The 15,707-nt window shown below is 40.4% G+C and overlaps 1 long non-coding RNA gene across 3 annotated transcripts; it reads left to right on the top strand.

The window, feature by feature from the left end:
* The first annotated feature begins 815 nt into the window (after positions 1–815).
* On the top strand, positions 816–14,687 carry LOC132652419 (uncharacterized). 3 transcript variants are annotated; one of them, XR_009589975.1, is made up of 4 exons: positions 816–1,137; positions 4,612–4,827; positions 9,301–10,177; positions 11,466–14,687. It is a non-coding gene; the product is annotated as an uncharacterized LOC132652419 (long non-coding RNA). The 3 variants fall into 3 exon arrangements; XR_009589974.1 differs by having other exon boundaries at positions 9,301–13,435; positions 14,395–14,687; XR_009589973.1 differs by having other exon boundaries at positions 9,301–14,687.
* The last annotated feature ends 1,020 nt before the right edge of the window (positions 14,688–15,707 follow it).

Genomic DNA, 15,707 nt, shown 5'->3' with positions numbered 1-15,707 from the left:
TTATTCATTTATTTAGTTTTGACACAAGGTCTTGCTTTGTGGTGCGGGGTGGCTCCAATCTCCCCGTCTTCTAACCTCAGCATTGTGAATGTTGGAATTACAGTTGTGTGGGACTATTCTTTTGGTTTCTGAGATATCAGTTTCTTTCCAGTCTGTATGTCTTAGAATGTGGAAGTGAGAGTTTGGAGAAAGAAACTTTGAGTCTGGAACTAGACACTGGAAGTTGCTTTATGCTGCAAAATCAACACTGTGGCTCCAAGAGGTCGTTGTAGAACTGGAGTTCCAGTCTCTGTTTTGCTTTTTTTTTAAATGCCAGAGTTTTCTTTGGGTCTTCTGTTAGTGAACTTACTATGATCTCCAGGGATACCACACAATGATTAATCTAGAACTTACACTTTTCATTGGAACACTGAAAATTTGTAGTTGGCAAAGACTTTAAGGCCAACAAAGGCCATTAGCTGTACAGCTGCAGCCAGATCTTCCATAAAAAAGAAATGGTGCATTTGGTGGTCCTTTTGACAGGGTCACTGATAATTACAGAAAATTCCTGAAAACGGAGGAGCCATCCACCCTCCTGGTTATGCCATGCTGGTTGGCCAGCAAGCCCAAGGGATCACCCATTTCATCTTCTCTAGTTCTGGGAATATCAACCAACATGCTCTTTTTTGTTTTGCTTTGTTTTGTTTTGTTTGTTCAGTTTGTTTGCTTTTTGCTTTTTTTTTTTATTTTTAAACATGGGTTCTGGGGACAGAGTCCAGGTCTTCATTCTTATAAAACCAACTGAGCAGTCTTTGGCTTTTTAAAATAGCTCAGATGACAAATCTGCAGCCCTAGAAACTGGTGATGATAGAGGGGAGCCAACGTGAAACACAAGGCCCCACTGATGATGCTGAAATCTTCAGGGAAAATAGCACAGTGAGTGCAGGGCAGATGAGCTCTGCCTTCCTCCACATCAGACAAGAAATCCAGATTGTGTGCTTCATAGGGAGCTGAAGGATTAGTCCTTGGGTGGCCATACTTCCACTCCTTTGTCATAGAGCAAGGAGGGTTGGTCCCTGATGGATAAGGACTTAGATGGAATTGAATGCCTTCTAATGATCTCCCTTGGACTTCCCAACAGGACAAGAGCAAAGACAAGTAAGTAAATCCTTCTGTGGCTGTCTCTTCCAAGACCCTTCATTGTTTTTTTTTTTTAATTTAATCTTATTTATATATTTATTTATTAAAATTTATTCACTTTGTATCCTCGCTGCAGCCCTCTCCCTCATCTCCCCCCAGTCTCACCCACACTCCTTCTTCTTCCTCTATACCCTTTCCCTAGTCTACTGATACGGGAGGACCTCCTCCTATTCTCTCTGACCCTAGCTTATCAGGTCTCATCAAGGCTGGCTGCATCATCTTTCTCTGTGGCCTGGCAAGGCTGCACCCCCCCCCCCCCGGGGTGGGGAGGTGATGAAAGGTCCGGCCACTGAGTTCACAGAGACAACTCCTGTACCCTTTAATAGGGGACCCACTTGGAAATTGAGCAGGCTATGGGCTTCCTTTGAACAGGGGTCTAGGTCTTGTCTATGCATGGTCCTTGGTTGGAGTATCAGGACTTCCTGGGCCCAGGTATTTTGGCTCTGTTGTTCTCCTTGTGGAGTTCCTATCCCCTCCAGGTCTTTCTATCTCCCTCTTTTTTCATAAGGATTCCGGCACTCTGCCCAAATTTTATCTATTTACACAAAGAAATACTACTCAGCAATTAAACACAAGGAAATCATGGAATTTGCAGGTAAATGGTGGGAACTAGAAAAGATCATCCTGAGTGAGGTAACCCTGAAGCAGAAAGACATAAATGACATGCACTCATTTATAAGTGGATATTAGCCATATAATATAGAATAAACATACTAAAATATATAGCCCTAAAGAAACTAAACAACAAGGAGAACCCTAGGGAAGACACTTAATCCTCATTCAGAAGGGCAAGCAGGATAGATGTTGGGAGTAGAAGACAAGGAACAGGACAGGAATCTTCCACAGAGGACCTCTGAAAGACTCTACCCTGCAGGGTATCAAAGGAGATATTGAGACTCATAGCCAAGACCCTTCATTCTTTTTACTACATGCTAAGACTCCAACTACAAGAAGTATTTTGATATCTGAACTTCCACACTTTATTATTTTATATCTTACTGGAACTTTTCCTGGTTTAATGGTTCATTTAAAAAAAATTCCTTCTGCCCCTGTATTTTTCCTTACTGAAAATGTTCTCTGTTTTCTTTCCAACTGTGTCTACCTCAGCCCAAATTCTACTCCCTAGAGGTACCCTCTGGTAATGTTTTGATGTATAGCCTTCCAAACTTCTTCAATTATTTTACATGCTAACTGGAACCATAGACTGTTATAGCGGGAAGATACCCTGGAGAAAGATCATCTTCCCTTCTCCCCATTTCTACTTTGCAGGTTTCCATAAGATAAATGTCCCATTTAAAATCCCACCATAGTGTGGGGCTGACCAACTTGGAACTAGAACTTAGGACCTTTCTAAGTTCCTCTCATAATCGTATATTCTTAGTCTATCAAATGCCCAGAGAGGTGGCTTCTGTAAGGTAGATGGAATGGCTAGTGGTGATTTACTTTAAAGGTGGACACCCATTTTCTAACAAAAAGCAAAAGCCCTTCCAACCAACTAGAAATGCCTGCAGCTTCTCCTTTGGCAAGAGGGTGCTTCCACATGCCCGGTGCTCTGCTGCCTGGGGTACTGCTCTTGTATGAGATCGCCTTTAAGTCTATCATACAGGAAACTTTCGCCTCTATTTTCGCCTTTTACTCCATTGCTTTGGACACAGTCACAAGACTCCCTACATTTGCTTCAAGTGCTTCTAGAAGGATGGAAGTTAACCCAGCCAGGCTGTTCACATAGCCAGTTCTCTGGATATCTTCTGAATGTTCCCCATAAAACCCAGGATTTTCCCCTGGTGTAGAACATGATGTTTTTCAGTCATGTACCTTCAGATGAAATTTATAGCTCACTGAGTAGAGTCTGACCTACCTTAGACGTCTAGTCTGCCCTTCTTTTATATCTTTAAACAGATCCTCCCTCAGGTTTTCACTCTAAGTGCACGTTGAGCTCCTCTTGCGTGATTGAAATTGCACATTCTCATGAAACAGCCCTAATGAGAACCTTCAGATCCCCTCTGTCTCCTCTTCCTAACCTTTCTCAGAACATCTCCCTCACCTGACCCACTTGGACGTCTTCTGGTCACTTTTCTTCCATCTGGCACAGAACTTTAGTTTTTGTTCAGGTCCTAATGTGTCTTCAGTTATAGTGAACACATTTCCTTTGACTGTGGTCAGATCTCTGACACAGAACAAACGAATAGTAAATTTTGGATAAAGATTTTAGTATTGTTGTTTTTCTATTTTTTCTTTCTCTCTCTCTCTCTTTCTTTCTTTCTTTCTTTCTTTCTTTCTTTCTGTCTGTCTCTCTCTCTCTCTCTCTCTCTCTCTCTCTCTCTCTCTTTCTTTCTTTCTTTCTTCTTTCCTTTCTTCCCTCCTATCTTTCTTCCTCCCTTGACCAAACTTGAACTTTAAAGAAGGAGCATGTTAAGAGTGGGTGCCAGGGAGGCCCACTCTGCAAAGATATTTTGCAATTAACAGAGTACAGGCAAGCTCTTCTGAGCTTTTTGTCTTGGTGATTGTGTAGGGACTTTTCTATTAGCCTCTGCCTGTTGTTTTCCTTTGTGTGTGTGTGTGTGTGTGTGTGTGTGTGTTGTGTGGTATATTAAAAAAGAGTTATTTTGTTTCTTGAAACTCCAGAATAATACTTTCATGTTTACCTTTCATATCCACTTTAAAAGGTTGGGATTTGTTTTACAACTGGGACCGTGGCTATGAAGCCTTCCGAACGAAGCATGGCCTTCAGTTCAGGCTCATGCCTCTGAGCTTTAATCACAAGCAGATGCTCTTCTGAATCAAAAATTCCCCTCTCTGCCTAATCGGCCTGAGCAATGAGCTGCCTAACTTGGATCCTACAGGCTTCTTGAAATCTCCACAGGCTGCCTCACTAGCATGCTGGTAACGTGTAGAAGATTGATATTTCCCAGGCCCAAGCAGGACTTTGAAATAATACCTATCCCTTGCAGAGAGCGATTTATCTTCCCTTCCTCCCTAAAGTGTTTTCTCATTCATGATCTCATTTTATCCTTCAATAAGTCCTGGGAGTTAATCAGGGAAAGTTGAATTTTCCCTCTTGGAACTTAAGGGCCTGATGTTAAGTAGCTTGCTCAAGGTCACACAATTAGCTCAGACTCCTGTCTGGTATTCTTCCTACCTAAACGACACTAGTATTTACTTTGTCTGCTGTCAAAGTTGTCAAGGGTGTTTTCAGGAGCTGGATGAATTCAGGCTGTCTATCATTTATAGAGCTTAGATTTAAGTTACACTTGTAGTATCACTTAGTGTTTTGTATTTTCCTGCTGAGTCTCAAGCTATACATCTAAGGCAGTCAGTCAGTGGGCCTAAAATTATTTGGGGTAGCATGTTTAGTAGATACTGGTTCAAAAGACAAAGATATAACCCCAAATTCAGCATAAAATGCTCTTAACCAGTGATCCACTTCTCCAGGTCCCAGATACAGAGTTTTAAGAAGCTTTCTCTACGATCCTCCTCTACTCAGTAAGGTCTCTGCTCCATGATGAACTTTACGAGGAGGCTGAGCCTTACTTCAGGATTGCTATGTATAATGACCTGAAGTTAACACAAGAGCTCATCTTACAATCTTGTAGAGAACTGTGGCCATCTGAAGACTTAAATCCACCTGTGTATTCACGTAGAATTGTGGTAAGTGGCACCTGTGTCAACCTGTGACAGCGAGCACAGAGATGTGGAAACATCATATTTGAAATATCCTAAAGCTAAGAAAAACTTGGGTAACATTGGGGATCTTATAATTAAGGCTTCTACCAAGAGACGCAAATGTGGACAAGGTCATCTGCAGAACTGGTGACAGTTAGGAGCTTTCAGCTGCACTTCCAGCTTTGGTCCAGTTAGTGTAGACTTCTAACTTAGCTCCAACACCTTTATTTCCTTTTCTGTGCAATACATAATGGTAGTTCACATGAGCTGCTGGTGCTTTTAATCTGAAGCCAGAGCCAGGAAATTGGGAGGTTTTTTCCCCCTCCTTTTTACATCTGGTAATATTTACCGCAAGAGCCTGAGAAGGAGTTCTTGGTCTGAGAGAGGAGAGGAGGGAGGCAGAGGACCTAGAATCAAAGTGTTCATTTCCTGCTCAGCAAACAACAGACCATGCACGCTGTGCACATGACCAGAAGGAGAAGAAGTGTCCTCTTTCTGAGCCCAGACATATACTGCCTTTGATAAAAGCTCCTTATCTATGGTAGGCTATGGCAGAGGCTCACACCAGATGACAAGAATAAACAGTCTGCTTCTGCAGGATGGTTACAATCATCCTGCAAAGTAAGGCTGGGGATACAGAACTTCGTGGGCTGCAACATTCACATTGACGAGTCTAGGAGAAAGAAGCTGTGGGAGCAATGATGAATTAATGGTGGGACTGCCAAAAAGTGCCTGGCACACTGCTATCTGAACTTCTAAAACAAAGGTTTCTTTTACTTTCTAATGTTAGTGAAATCCTGTTCCCTTTGGGAATACTATTATGAAAGGAGTTTAAGATGTCATGTGTAGAAGATAGCACTTCCTGCCACCTCTCCCCAGCCCTCCGCTCTTGTGTTCTTTCTGCCTCCTTATCTGTGATGTTAGTTAACTGAGCCTTGGTGGAAGTGGGGCTAATAAAGATGTGCCCATTTAGGGCTGAGCACCCAATTTCAGCACTTTGTCTAGTTACTTGTCTCTCCACCAAGAGCAGCCTACGTCTACGGATATAACCATAAAGATCGAGATGGCAACTTGACAACACGGTTGTTTAGCAAACTAATAGCAGGTTCTATCCTAGGGCCTATGACTTCCCAGGTCGAGTGCTTGGGAAGATTATCATACCACACTTGAAATTCCCTCATGGAGCAGGTCTCAGATTCATTCAGAAAGCAGCTAGCTGCTTCCATAACAGTCATGCCCCTATTGTGCCCCTATTGTGCCAGGGTCCTCTGTGACCTACATCACACTTTCTGGCATTATGAAAGTTAGCCAGTGGAGAGGAGTTTTCTTGGTGGGTTGAGACTGATTCCTCTACGTCCTGTAGTCAAGGTATTTGGTATCTTCAACAATAGGTGTTTTGTTTTGTTTTTTATTGTGTGGCTATGCTGTGTGGCTTGGACAGTGGCGATAGCCTGCATTGTTTTGGAGCTCTGTGGGAACGCCTTGACCAGCGAATCCTAGGAACGTACACCATGTCTTGTGTTGTGATTTTCATTTAGCATCCCAGACCTTCTGAAAGCAGTATTTTCCACCTATGCTGAGTAGCTCCACTCAAACTACATTTTTAAAGTTGTATTTTGAAATTGATTTACTAATTAGTGGGTTTCCATAAGGCTTTTTCAATAGAGCCTTAGTTTTGGTGAATGCCCTCATTTACGCCTCCTTTTTCCCATTATGGCTTAATCCTTTAACCCTCCGTATTTCCCTCTCTTCTTTCATCTCACATCTTCTACTACCTTTACACTTTCTTTTTTTAAGTTGGCTTGTGAGATAAAAGGCTTTCAAACTTCCTTCCTTTGGGTTAGTCTTCTCCTTCGGCCCCTGATGTCCCTTAAAATCCTCTCCCTGTTTAAGTCTTTCTTCCCCCAGAATTCCTCCTCACAACTTTAATTTATAATCTACCACCCTCTCTCTAAGCACATTCCCCAAATGCACCTTTCTGGTTTCCTGGCTTCTACTTTGCTCCAAGTTAAACACACAAAACAAAGGATTGGAAGAAAACTTTAAAGAATGTTTTGTATGTATCTACATTCTCGCTGTTTATGATGCTTTTGTAGATACATGTTCCCATGCAGCATTTTCTTTTCTGCTGAAACGCATGAATGTCTACTTAATACAGACCTCTCACAAGAAAGTCTCAAAATTTGTATGGGTTTAATTTTACCCTTATTAATTTTACTCTTAAATTTGAATGTTAATTTTACTGGGTACAGAAACTTAGATTGATAGATTTTTTTTCTTTCTTAGCTACTGAAGGATGTGCGATTGTCTTTTTAGCTTATATAATTTTAATGAAAAGTCTTTAATTTTGTTCCCTTGCTTACCTTGTGTATTTTTTTCTCTGGATATTTTAAAGAGTTTCATCATTTTTCAGCAAGTTATTTGTATTTTTTGGATTTCTCTTATATTGGAAGAACCCCTAGACCTTTAGAATATGTTTTCTTACTACGTGAGAGAGATTAGCTCTCAGTACTTGAACATGGTTATAATCTCTTTTAACACCATTTGCTGTAATTCTGGAATCTGCATTTATTAGCCTCTTTGTTTTTATTTGTGAGTCACTATTTTCCTCTTGGCATGCTAGGTAATTTTGTATAATATATTGATCAATAATTGGTTTGCCATCTAGAATGCATCTATTCATCTTAATTTGTTTCATTATGCAGTTAATTTACTTGTAGATTCATTTAATATTTTAAGGCCTTTTACATTTATTTTTTGTTTACATCTTTTTATCACATTTATTTGTTTATATATGTGCATATACACATATGTCTCAGTGGGTGAGGAGAGGTTCGAGGGTGTTTGAGCATTGGTCTCTCCTCTTACTGTGTGGGCCCTGAGACGGGAACTAGGGATGTTAGGCTTGGAGGCCAGTACCTTTGCTTGCTGAGCCATCTCACTGGGCCCTTTAAACAAGTGTAATACAACTAGATTAGTAAGTCCAGGTCGCTAGTATTTCTGTTTATTTTTCTATGGCTTTTAGCTGTTTGTTTCCATTTCTTGTTGTACTCTTATTTGTAACTGAATAATGAACACTGAAAAAATTAATGAAGCTCATTTGAGGATATGAATACTGTCCTTTCAATTTCCTTTCATTTAGAGAATGTTTTTCTTGGCTTTTAGTAAGAAGTCTATTTAAATTTAGCTTGACACTGAGCTGATTCAAGAATCGAGATCAGTGTATAGTGAAAGCTCATCTCCTAATTGAGGCTATCTCTTAAAGCGTAAGTTTTCAGGTGGCCTAACTACATACCTAGGATATTTGTCATGCTTCCTCCTCCTTGATGACTTTTGAGCTCTAATTTATGTCTCTCCAGTTATCAGTAAATGGACTATCTTAGTTTTCTGTTTTGTAATGAAAAACTCAAGGCTGAGCAATTTGTAAACAAGAGCTTTATTCAATTTTCAATGTGGGAGCCTGAAAGTCTAAAAAGCATAGTACCAGCTCTCAGGAGGGAATACAAGTCAAGACAGACAATGGAAAGGGGCCAGGTTTACTCTTTTTTTTTTAAGATTTATTTTTATTATTTTTAAGTGTGTGTGTGTGTGTGTGTGTGTGTGTGTGCCTGTGGGGCTGAAGTATTAGGTTCTCTGGTAAGTTACAAGCAGTTGAGAGCTGCCTTGCCTGATGTAGGTGCTGGGAACCGAGCCCAGGTCATCTGCAGCAGATGTATGTGCTCTTAGCCACTGAGCCATTTCATCTGTCCAGCCCTCCAGGTTTGCTCTCATCAACAGTGTGTCCTGAGAACTAACAGAGTGTTCCATGAGAATACCCTTCATTCCACATGATTTCCAACTCCAGTATAAAATAATTTCCTAATCAAATACACACTTTTTATCTTACACACTTTTTATCCTACAATTTTTACATCTCTTATTTTTGTCCAGCCCTAGAGAATAGGCTAGTACCTTCAAAAAAAAGTTTGAATGCATAGTTGTAAATAGGAAAAAAGAAAAAACAACCTTTTTTTGACCTATCTTTAGGATTACTGTGAGGACCAAGCAGGGTTATAACATAGAAAGTCTCTAAAAATGAAGAATGAAATGCTGCTGCTGCTGCTGCTGCTGCTTCTGCTGAGGCTGCTGCTGCTGGTGATATTGTAGTCACATTCTGACTGTGGTGGAGGATACTCCCAAGGCTCTCCCACCAAACATCATGCTGGCCATTGGTCATATTAAAGATATAGAACCAATATTGAATTTTACCAAATGTCTTTATTTACCAAGAAAACCATACATTTAAATTTTAACGAGATGTGTGTTTATGTTTTATTTCTCCGTGCTTTTTTGGTGTATAGTATGTATGTGTGTTCCTATAGGTTCAGAGGCACAAGAACATAGGTACATCTGTGTAGAGGCCAGAGCCATTTTTCAAAAAATATCTTGTGTTTTGTTTTTGTTTTTGTTTTGATACAGGGTCTCTCATTGGCCTGGAACTCACCAAGTAGGTTGGGCTTACTGGCCAGCAAACCCAGGGACCCACTTGTCTCCATATTGCCTGCACTGGACTGAAGATCACCATGCCTGGCCTGCTTTCTTTCTTTTTAATTCTTAATTTCTACTTGGTGTGCACTCAGCCCAAAGATTGGGTTGCCCACTGTGAATTTGATAGTTTGGATAGATTTAGTTTTTCTTCTTCTTTTTTTTTTTTTTGTTTGTTTTTTGAGTCAGCCAGTTCACATTTTCTATCCTTCAAGTGTCTGCGTTTGATTCCTTAGGCCCCTCACATTCTCAGTGGCAATATCTTCCTGGGATGGGTTCATCTGACCCTCGTTTTCCCTTGCTAGTCTTGCTACTCCTGAAAGTACCTTTGTATAGCCACCGGACTGTCCTGTTGGGGGTTATTCTACATTTTGTGAAGGAAGTGGCTGTTTCTAGTTGTTTGCATGAGGCTCCTTCAAGGGGAGAGTGAAACAGCCCTCCAGGCCAGCAGCCCTTCTCCTTAGCTCACAGTTGAGCCCCTCATGACTCAGGGCTCAGCGTGGGTGCACTGCCTGCACCTTTGTTTCTGCAGAGCTCAGTTGCCGAGCTGTTCATAATTTAAGGTCCGCTTCCTTCACCCTGCTTCAAAGCCACATTGCTTCTTGACATGAGTAATGTTTCCTTGCTCAGCGCCACCGCCTCTATGGTCTTCCCAGTCAGAGAGAGGTCACAGAAGCCACACCACCCCCACCCGCAGAGGCTCTGACACCTTGTTCCCACTGTCCCCAACAGGTTTTGCCCCTTGTGTCACACTTGTGTTGAAGAACTTCACTGTTTGATTTATTTGCTGTCCTCAGTCACAGATGTCTTGGTAGGTGTTCCACTGTACCCTTTGACCTTTTCTGCAGGCAGTTCTTCTCAAATTTTGTAACCTCAAAGTTACAGGAGTCTCTCCTCGCTTTATCAAAGGTTGTTTTCTTCTTTTTTAGTTTTCACTGATGCTTAGCGAAACCATTGAGAGGCATTTTTAGTCAGGTATTTTCTAATCAAGCATCAAAACGTCTGTTTTGAGAAGCCCATTATTACTTTATTAAGATTAACTGATCTAAGTGGCATATTTGTAAATTTTAAGAATTCTGCAATTTTCAGAAATGCCACATGAAGTTTATAAATTTATTCTGGTCCCCTAATACTTGTTACCTTCTATCTTTCATATGCTCTTATTAATATATACAAAAGCTTTGCCTACTTGCATTCTAACATGATTTGCCTCCTAAGGCACAATTTTAATTATTGGGTGATATATAATTGTATCTTCTTTGAGAGTCTCCCATTGTTGTTTTGTTTCTTTTGATAGCTTTTTAACCTTGTGTGGGTAATATGTCCTGCTGTCTCCAGCAGGGTTAGTGAGTGTGCACTTGTGTCTCGCCAAACATCTTGAAGAACTGCACTGTTTGATGTATTTGCTATCCTCAGGCACAGATGTCTTTTCCTTCAAGGTATAGGGCATGTATGTTTCTCAGTCATTTGAAAGTTTTGTTTTATTTTTTGCTGTAATTTTTATTGTTAATTTTATATTTGATATTACATATATTAGTCTACACAGATGTATATGATGTTCTATGATTATCTTCACCCCTTACTCTTGTTCTCCTCCAACTCCTGTTCACCTTGTCTGCTTCTCAGCTCCTTTCCTACTTCTATGAGTAAAAAAAAATATTCTTCTAGATTAACTTCAGAATCATGTGTTGAGTTTCCAAAACTAAACCGTCAAGCCCACTGGGACTGCAGTGAGTTTATTTTTTTGTTTGGGGGGAAAACTGACATGTTGATAATATTAAATCTTTGTTGGTAACATGATATAGTTCTCCATTTAAAAACATTTTTATTTTATGTCCTTTAATAAAAATATTGTGGCTTTCTTCAAAATTCTGCACATCCCTATTGACCTTAACTCTTAGGTAATGTTTATTGACATGCTGTTAGTAATGTGTTTATTGACATACTGTTTTCAGTGTGTTAAATAGTAATATGTTTTGTTTTGTTTTAAGGAAGAAAGACTTTATTGTGGCACTGTTCCAGAGGATTGATTCCATTATAGCAAGGAAGGCAGCTAAATCAGGAAGCTTACTGATCTCAACATTTTTATCCATACACAGGAAGTAGAGATGTACAAAAGGAAGCAGGGTGAAGCTATAATCCCTTAAGGCCCATGTCCAGGAACTGTATTTCCTCCAGCAAGGCTCTACCTCCTAAATGCTCAACTACCTCCCAAAACAAAGGACCAAGATTTCAAAGTCATAATACCGTGAAAGTCATTTCTCATTCAAACCTCAATACTCACTGAAGGACTCCGTGAATGTATTCTAATTCATTATTGCTGCAATATGGTGAAATACTGAGTTTTATCTTGTAATGACTACATTTGATGTAAAGGTATAGTGTCTCCCATAGGCATATGTGAAGGCAGGCTTTGAAATGAGGGCTCAGTGGAGAAACTGGTCACTGGGGCCAAGCTCGCGATTTCTTAGCCCAGCAGCACTTCTGGTCTGCTGTCTCCTCCTGCCTGGGCATATAGTGTGGCCAGCTAGCTCACATTCCTGCTGCGCCTTTGCCACTGAGATGAGCTGTATCCCCTTGTGCTGTGATCCAAAATTAATTCTTCCTTCCTTAATTTAATTCTTGCTGGATACTTGATCATGGCATAGGAAAAGGAGCTAGTACCACTTTGTTAAATTTCCCATTGTTTTTAGTTGTTTTCGGGTAATTGTTTTGAGTTTTATACATCATTAATGTTATCTACATGTGTTTGTTTTTCTCCCTTTTTCTGACATTCATTTAATAATTTTCTTTTCTTAATCCATTTTTATTGATGAACTTTCTCAATAAATCCAGCAGGCATTTTTTTATCACAGTAGGAATGACTCCTCTACTTTATTATTGTTAGTGTATTTATATAGACTACATACAGGTGGGTTTATTAAAAATATTCTTGCTGGGCCTAGACAGTGTGCTGACCTAGAAACCAAGTGAAAACTGCATTTGATATGTGACGCAATTGTTATCTGTGTCAAATACCAATGATTAGTCAAGGAAGAAAGGAATGTGATTAACTATGAGGTATATCAAGCATTAGACCACAATGACCTGGACATAGGTTGTTCCAGAGGAGTGGTTAGGCTTCATACAAATTTTTAGTCATTGTGTGAAATAACAATGTTTAGATAAAAATATTAAAAATTGAAAATAAAAGTGAGGGGAGAAATCTTAAGTGAACTTTGAAAATTCAAAACTTTGATAAGCACCTCAAAGTGGTACAGTTTACTTAAACCCGAGAAAATACTTCAGTGGAAGTGCATCATCACCACTGATCAAATCTTTAGGTCCAAGACTTAAAGCCAAAAGATACTTTTCTTAGAGAGAAAGGATAAAGCCTAGCATTGTGGTGGCTACATTACCACACAGGTGCTTTTGCCTTCAGAGTAGCTGAAATGGATCTTGTCTTTCCATGAGTAAGATGTTCATCTTGTCAACCTAGCATGACAGAGAGGCATCAGCGATATAAGGAGAGCGTAGTTCTGGGTACACTAAGGGCATTTACAGCTAGTATTCACAAGCATGGGGCATTTGCCCTAAATGTGGGTGATATTAAACCAAAGGCTTGAGATCTAAGTGGAATACCAGAGGCACAGGAGTAAGCCTTCAAGCACGGACGTTCTTGTCTCTCTGCTTCTTAGATGCTCTAATGTGAGGGGCTTGCCACAGAGGGCTGAAAGCGCCAGCAACATAAGCCAAAACAACCAAGTGAGTTGTTTATGTCAGATATGCTATGACAGTAATGAAAAGTGACTATGAGCCATTGGCAATTTCAAGGTAATTGTAGCAGCTAGAAGAGCAATTTAGCAGCTAGCTGAAGATCACCTTGAGAAACTGTTCATGCAATATAATATCAAAATCTGAAACAAGGAGTGCTGAAAAGAGTGAGACTGTAGTAGCTACATTTGAAAAATAGCATTTTATTTCATCCCTGTATTTCAGAATTTTCTTCAGTGATGATTGATTTTGACTGTGGCTTTTCAGACATTACTCCCCATTCGCAGCTCCATCTGCGCAGTCCTCTCCCTGGCAGGTAGGTTTTCCCATTTCTGACACTTGGAGTCTTGCTCCTCCACCCAGCTGACTAAGCGCCTCTTCCATGGTCCAGTTGGCGACAGGATTTTCTGGTCTGCTAGGCAGTTCTACTCATTTGCGCGCATTCTTGTTTCTATACTTGACTTGCTTTTACCTTCTCATTATTGTCTTTAAAATCTAGCATAGGAGAAAGCAAGTAACAGGACAGGAGCCTACCGCAGAGGGCCTCTAGCTCTATCTAGCAGTGTATCACAGCAGATGCTGAGACTCATAACCAAATTTTAGGCAGAGTGCATGAAAGAAGGGGGAGTTAGTATGACCTGGAGAGGACAGGAACTCCACAAGGATCAAATAAATATATCAGGGCACAGGGGTCTTTTATGAGACTGTTTCTCCATCAAGGACCATATATGAATATAACCTAGAACCCCTGCTTGGATGTAGCCCATAATAGCTCAGTATCCAAGTGGGTTCCCTAGTAAAAGGAATAAGGATTATTTCTGACATGAACTCAATGACTGGCTCTTTGACCTCCTCCCCCCTGCCCCCCTCCCCCCACTGAGGGAAGAGCAGCCTTGCTAGGCCACAGATTAGGACATTGCAACCAGTCCTGAAGATACCTGATAAGCTAGGGTCAGGTGAAAGGGGAGGAGGACCTCACCTATCAGTGGTCTTGGAAGGGGGCAGGGAGGAGATGAGGAAGGGAAGGTGGGATTGGGAGGGAAACGGGGAGAGGGCTATGGCTAGGATACAAATGAATGACCTGTGATTAATATAAAAAAATAAAATATAAAAAAAATATCTAGCTCTGGGATTACCTTCCCTATGAACCAGATCCATATTCCACCAGCAGAGCCTACCTCTACCTCTCCTTTCTCTCCAAAGCTCTTTGAGTTGTTCTCTTTTCTGGTCTTTATCACTGTGCTTTCCCCCATAAAACTTGGCTCCGTTTTATAGCACTCCTCAAGAACCGGCACATGCATGCCATTAATATGCCGTCAAAGCACAAGTGAGGCAGAGGAAGTGGCATCCACAAGCCAGGTTTCTGACTGGTGAAAGAGTGAGAGAAGACTTGAAGATGAAACCCCAACTGTGGCAAGTTTTGTCATAGGAAATCAAAGACTGTCAGTACTAATCAAATGAGAGGAAAGACTGGAAGAAGCATTAAAAAAAAAAAGAGACTAGTCAGGAACTTTTGTCAGAGGTCAATGAGAAAAAATGTTTACTAATTAAAAAGCATGTGCACTGAATTGTGAAGGATATCAACAGTCAGACGCTCTTGGCTGTTTGAAAATAATGGTCCTTTTTGACCATCTGGCGAAGTCTGTGAAACTTTTCTTAAAATAATTATTTAATTGAATAAAATAATATATTGGAATTACAAAATAAAACTGGTTATACTTATAATTGTCAAAATATTATGTTTGTGGCCTACACACATACATACTCTCAAATTAACATAATATATTACAGTATGATTTATTTAAAATACAGTCATATTACACTTTAATTTTACTTGTTGAAGACAGTTTTAATGTGAAGCCCATTGCTTCTTAGCTTGAATGAAAACACTGAGTATCAGTTATTTTGATTAACCAATATGTTAGATAGGTAATACCGGAAAACACCAAGTACTGTGGTTTTTGTGAGAATTTGTGACTGTTGATACGAAAACATGTGAAAATTTGGAGTGTTTAATTGTTTGATATGTGTGTTTCTGTAGTCCCCTCCTGGGTCCTGCCTTTTTTTTTTTTTTTTTTTTTTTGACTTTGTTGGTCTCCTTGTGTAGCTCCTGTCCCCACTGGGTCCTTTTATATCCTCCTACTTCCATAAGACTCCATGTGCTCTGTCCAAAGTTTGGACAGAGTGAGTATCTGCACCTGCTTCTGTCCCCTGTTGGATGGAGTCTTTTAGAGGACATCTGTGATAGACTCCAGTCCTGTATCTTCCCTTCTATGGCTTTCAGCTTTCGGTATCTATCCTGTTTTCTCTTCTGAATGAGAATTGGTTAAGGATTAACCAAAGACTATACAAAGAGAGGACCTAGGCCTACTGCTCAAATGTAGCCCATAGACAGCTCAGTCTCCATGTGGGTTTCCTCATAAGAGAAAAAGAGACAGTCTCTGACATGAACTCTGTTGCCTGTTCCTTGATCTTTCCTCCCTGGTGGGTGACTTAGCCAGTTCACAGAGGAAGAGGATCCAGGCAGCCCTGGTGAGCCATGACAGGCTAGGGTCAGACAGTAGGGGAGGAGAAGTTTCCCTATCAGA

Source organism: Meriones unguiculatus, chromosome 2 (genome assembly GCF_030254825.1).
Source record: "Meriones unguiculatus strain TT.TT164.6M chromosome 2, Bangor_MerUng_6.1, whole genome shotgun sequence".
Taxonomy (NCBI): Eukaryota; Metazoa; Chordata; class Mammalia; order Rodentia; family Muridae; genus Meriones; species Meriones unguiculatus.
The sequence above is the reverse complement of the archived record's forward strand: the minus strand, read 5'-3'. Positions and strand labels throughout refer to the sequence as shown.